Source organism: Meleagris gallopavo, chromosome 2 (assembly GCF_000146605.3).
Source record: "Meleagris gallopavo isolate NT-WF06-2002-E0010 breed Aviagen turkey brand Nicholas breeding stock chromosome 2, Turkey_5.1, whole genome shotgun sequence".
Lineage (NCBI taxonomy): Eukaryota > Metazoa > Chordata > Aves > Galliformes > Phasianidae > Meleagris > Meleagris gallopavo.
In genome coordinates, this window is record NC_015012.2 from 39,964,308 (window position 1) to 39,969,373 (window position 5,066).

Genomic DNA, 5,066 nt, shown 5'->3' on the forward strand with positions numbered 1-5,066 from the left:
GTAATTTGAGGCTGTTGATGTCTCACAAACAAGTTTGAAAATGAGCTGGCAAGTTCCCGAAAACAGTGTCAAAAGGCAGCTCCAGTACAGTAGAGGGAATATGAGCTTTGTGCTGTTTTCTATGAGGGCTGGAGGGCTTCATAACTGCTCCAGTCTGGCTGGGCTCTGGCCCCCTTATAGTCAAAACTCAGATTTAAAGGTTTATAATCTTCTATACATAATTTTTTTCTCTAGACTCTAGGAGAATGTTTCTCAGGAAATTTGGATGTTGGAATGGAGATGAGATCCACAGCATTCCAGCAGTTTGGCTGACGTTTATTTATTCATTCTTTCATAAAAATACATCAGGGATAAAACAACCTGTGAAAGATTGTGGCATCAGAGGCAGTCCTAGCAGATCCATCCAGTGTTTGAACGAGCCAAGTCCTCATGAGGAGGTTGTAGAGGTGCAGCCACTCCTTGCGCAGTCTCTTGTCCCCTGTGTGTTTCTCCATCTGGGTGAAGCTTTCAGACTCTGCCCCTGTGGATCATGAGATGACATCAGGGTAATCTCTGTGTAGATGAACACGAACTGCATTCCTCTTTTGGACTTAGGATACCCATACCAGCTGTTTAAATCCACTGGAAATGGATGGAAGCAGTAAACTGCCCGAATATGGTACACGATGTCTCTGCTAGTCCCCATGTCAGCATTGCAGAATGCCATAGCCTATGTTTGCTACAGTAGACAGGGGCAAAGAGGAGGTCTAAGCTCTTGCTTCTTGGTTGTCCACTCTCTTATCACCCGTGAAAGCTACCAGTCACCCAGGATGTTATACAACAAGGATTGCTCCCTGGGAGTAGTTTGGATTTGGTCACCCTTCTGACATAGGGAGTGGGGCTAGAAATATCCTCAATTCAACTTGGCCTTGGGGCTAGATGACAGACTGCTCTGTTTAGCACTGTGGTGCAGGTGTAGCTACAGCAATTTACTTTCCCTTTTGGGATAGGAGAATTCCAGTCTCACACACATACAAAACAAAACAAAAACAAAAAACAAACAAACAAAAACAAAAACAAAACAAAAACAAAAAACCAAGGCCAACCAAGATTGTCCTTTATCTAGTCTCATATGTGATGCCCAGGTGTAATTTTAAAGAGCTGATCCAGGAAAACTGTCTGATTAGCTGTTTTGGGGCACTTCTGTTTTAAAAGCATGGTGGTCCCCAGTCTCCTCCCAGTGCAGGCAGGAGAGACAGTGTGGGGACCAGAGGAGGTCTCTGAGCCCAAGGAACAGCATCTGGAGAGGTGCTCCTTGGGACCAAAGGGCTGGAAGGCCAGTGTGTTCAGCATATGCCACACACCTGAAGTCCTGCTCAGCCCTAGAGGCACTGGATGGGAAATGCCACATTTCTCTCTTACAGGGAGCGCCCAGGAAAAAACCTGCCATCACCCAGCTGGGCTGCTACTGTGCTCTGCCTTGCTTCTTGGAACAGGGGGAAAGCATGGCTGGCTGATAGTCACTGCACCCACCTGTCCCCAGGAGTGCCCAGGAGCTACCAGGGCTGTTTGTGGGCAACTTGCAAGAAGAAACCAAGGAACAAAATGGCTGTGGGTTTCATAGCCAGGTACATTATTATCATGTTATACATCCTACCCTGGACTCTCATGTGTTGACTGCTACAGGGCTTTCATCTCAGCTCTTCAGACAGCTCAAGACAGTAAGATTTCATTCCCGTCATTGGAGTGTCCCAACTTACACAACCACATGGTTTAGTCTACAAGATTTCATGTGATAGAACTCATGGTCTTATCCTGTGATCTCAGTGTCTTATAATGTGACTTATGTACTAAGCTATCTCTCTGAGAAGCTGTCTCTGTAACACCCAGGTCGTGAGTCATTTTGTTTGTTTGGTGGCAGGGGACAAGTTTTGCGGCCATCACACATAATTCAGCACTTCAGGTAATTTCCATCAGAGGTAGGGCTCAGAAATCCCAGAAATTTCTCTACTAACCACATACAGAGAAGAGACCTCCTCCCAGTAATCAGTGATGTCTCTCCTGGTCAGCAAGGAGGGTACACAGAATGCATTCCACACTTCTGCTGCTTGCGGTGTGAATTAGGGATGCCTAGCCTTGTTTTAGGGACAGCAAAAGCAGAGATATCAAGGTACTCCATACCATACGTGTTAAACAAAGTGGCTAGATCCTACAGTCTGTGCTTTTTTGTTACTGCAGGAAATGCTAATAAATATTGCATGCACAAGAAACTAGAAGCAGTTCTATGAAGGAAGCATAATAAGCTCAGCTGCACAAAGACATTGTGCAGGAATATACTGAAAGCATTTACAAAATAGGTAGAAAAGGTCAAGAGCTCACTTACTGTAACAAGGTATGTTGTGGGCACCCTGACAGTGAAGTCAGAACTGGTCTGCAGGCAGAAGGAAATCCCTTTGCTGAAGGGGCTGCTTTGTACTGCCTGGACAGGAAAGTGAAATCTGCTCAGTGGGTGACTTGCCTTCAAGGCAAGTACAACGTGGAGGATCTTTCTCTGACAGCTCTGCTAAGTCTGCAGAAGTACAAGTATACGGTGTGAAGGGAAAAAGAAAAACAATAATAAGATATCAGTGAATTTTAAGAATAAATTCTCCAACTGCCATCAGTCTATCAACCAAAATAAAGGTGCAGAAAAATAGAATGATGCCATTCTCGCTTATGTAGACAAAATGTGTAACAGATTTCTCTATGGTGGATCATAGTTACAGTTGTTAATATTAATTATTTTCATATTTATTAATATAATAAACCACAAAATGTTCCACAAGAAACATTTCCTTATTCTAGATGACTTCAACCAACTCTACAGCTAAGTTGGATAGAGCCACGTATGTATTTTTGTTGTGCCTTAGTTATTGAAATAGAAAAGGACTCACTTGTGTGTGCACTTCATCCTTGTGGATCCAGAACCTGCTCACTTCCAGGGCAGAGGCTGATGATGTCTCTCTTCTTTTCCTGATTGTCGGTCTTTCCATAGCTGCTGAAATGTACTTCTGCTCCAGAAGTCATTCTCTTCTATTTGTCTAGCTGCTTTTAAAGGCACACTTATCTGAAATACACCCTAAAGCACTGGTACCTTCAGTTACCCTGTTGCTCTGAGCTCTTTTATTTTTCAGTTTGTTAGGAGAATGCCTACAAGTCTGATTTTTAGAGCTATTTTTTCTCTCACCCTCCTCTAGCTGTTACATTCATTAGAGTATACCAAAGATGGGGTGATCTTGAACCACAGCATAGATGATGACCTTTGCTTACTCCTCTAAAGCAAAAGCTACTTTCTATGAACTGTTAAGTTCCACTTCAGAAGATTGAATGAAGAGGTGGATATATAGGCATTTGGAGGAAAAACCAGGCACAGAAATTGCCTTTTAAAAGTGCTTAGGAAAACATGAAAACATCAGAGATGGACCAAGTGACTTATGTAATCTAGCTTCCTTCTCACATAGGCTCAGTCTTTGCATATTCTCTAGCATTGCTATAAAACTATTTTTTAAATTATGTAAAACATAGCTCTTCTACCACACTTGCATTCCCAACTCCACCGTAAAGCAGTGACATACACCACTGGAATACAGTGGATGTTCCTGGATGCATCTCATCTTTCTCATGGTTGCTGCTTGCAGATCAGAACTGGAAAACATGGCAATAGCCAAGGGTTGGAGGGAGGAAGAGTGATTATGGCTTATGTGGTGTCTGCTAGGTGGAGGGCTTGCCAAAGATGCAGGTGTTTGACGGGTCTTCATGCTGCCAAGGGCAAGAGTTGTGATCAGACACTCTGGATTTGTGTCTTTCCAGTGCTAGACCTTGGCTTCACAGCCTGCAAGTGTTAAGCAACAGGAGCCTACAGCATGGAATATTTTTATATGCCACGGAATCACAGATTCTTAAGTGTTGGAGATCATTGAATCCAACCCCCTGCTAAGACCGTTCCTTACAGAAAGTCACATAAGAAATCTGGCCATGCCACAGTCTGTTCTTGTGCACCACAGCCAAGTTATCAGCGGCCTTTGACCTTGTTGTTTACAAGTGCATCAGCAGAGCTGAACTGGTGGCAGCAGACACAAGCAGAAACCCTGTTTTGGTGCAGTGAGGTCCAGCATCAAGAAGAGAATGTGATTTTACTTCTCAAAAGCACACCACTGGTACAGAGAGAACTGGTACTGAAAATGTGGAAGTACATCATGCCATTTTCAGAGTCAGCTTTTCCTGACCCGAGCTCTCCCTGTAGCACTAATTAACCTCTGCACTAGACAAGTGTAAGATGCTACCAAGACAGGAGCGCCATGCTCCCAAATACAGTTTATACCTCTGTATATTATTATACGAAGTGCAGAATGCAAGCGCTTCAAGCAGAAAAGATTTCCATTTTAAATAGGTAAACAATTTGCTGTTATCAAGCTAATGGGAAGGCAGGCTGGAAAATACTAAATCATTTCCCTGACAGTGATACTAAATAGGGACCTCAGAGTGACAGGGTCATAAATAAAGTTGCTTTTCCAGCAAATTGGCGCCTGGAGAATGCTTTCCCAGAACAGCTTCTCTATCTGTGTGTTGTGGAAGCAGATCAGCATGCTAATAAGATATGTAAGATTTAGTTCCCAAGTGTGAGCCCTGCGCTTGTTTGCTCTAGATATTTTCTGGTACAGAAAAAGTGAGGAGTAAAAAGGAAGAAAATATGGGAAAATGAGTAAAGAAGAGTAGCGGTTTTTGAAATTAAAAAAAAAGAGAAAAAGAAAAAGAAAAAGAAAAAGAAAAAGAAAAAGAAAAAGAGCTAATTACTGTTTATACACATTACAAAATGATCAAGAAACATGAAAATATAAGCAGCACCCAGATGTGAGCCTTTAGTGCCCTGCATGCTAGGTTACCTGGATTGAAAACAGTTCTGCAACTAGGTCATGAATGCTTGTGTGTGAGCAGCATGCAGTCAAGAGACAGAGTTTTTTCTGGAGAAATATCTTGTCCCATTTCCGAACTGGGAATAAGAGCACTGAAATCTCATGCCAGTGGAGAATTCCCTTAGGGGAGTGGGA

At 42.9% G+C, this 5,066-nt stretch overlaps 1 long non-coding RNA gene across 1 annotated transcript; it reads right to left on the minus strand.

Moving 5' to 3' along the window:
• Nucleotides 1–308: 308 nt before the first annotated feature.
• Nucleotides 309–4,758, minus strand: LOC104909696. Its single transcript, XR_792526.3, has 3 exons — nt 2,913–4,758; nt 2,363–2,548; nt 309–520 (listed from the first exon to the last, which is right to left on the minus strand). It is a non-coding gene; the product is annotated as an uncharacterized LOC104909696 (long non-coding RNA).
• Nucleotides 4,759–5,066: the final 308 nt, after the last annotated feature.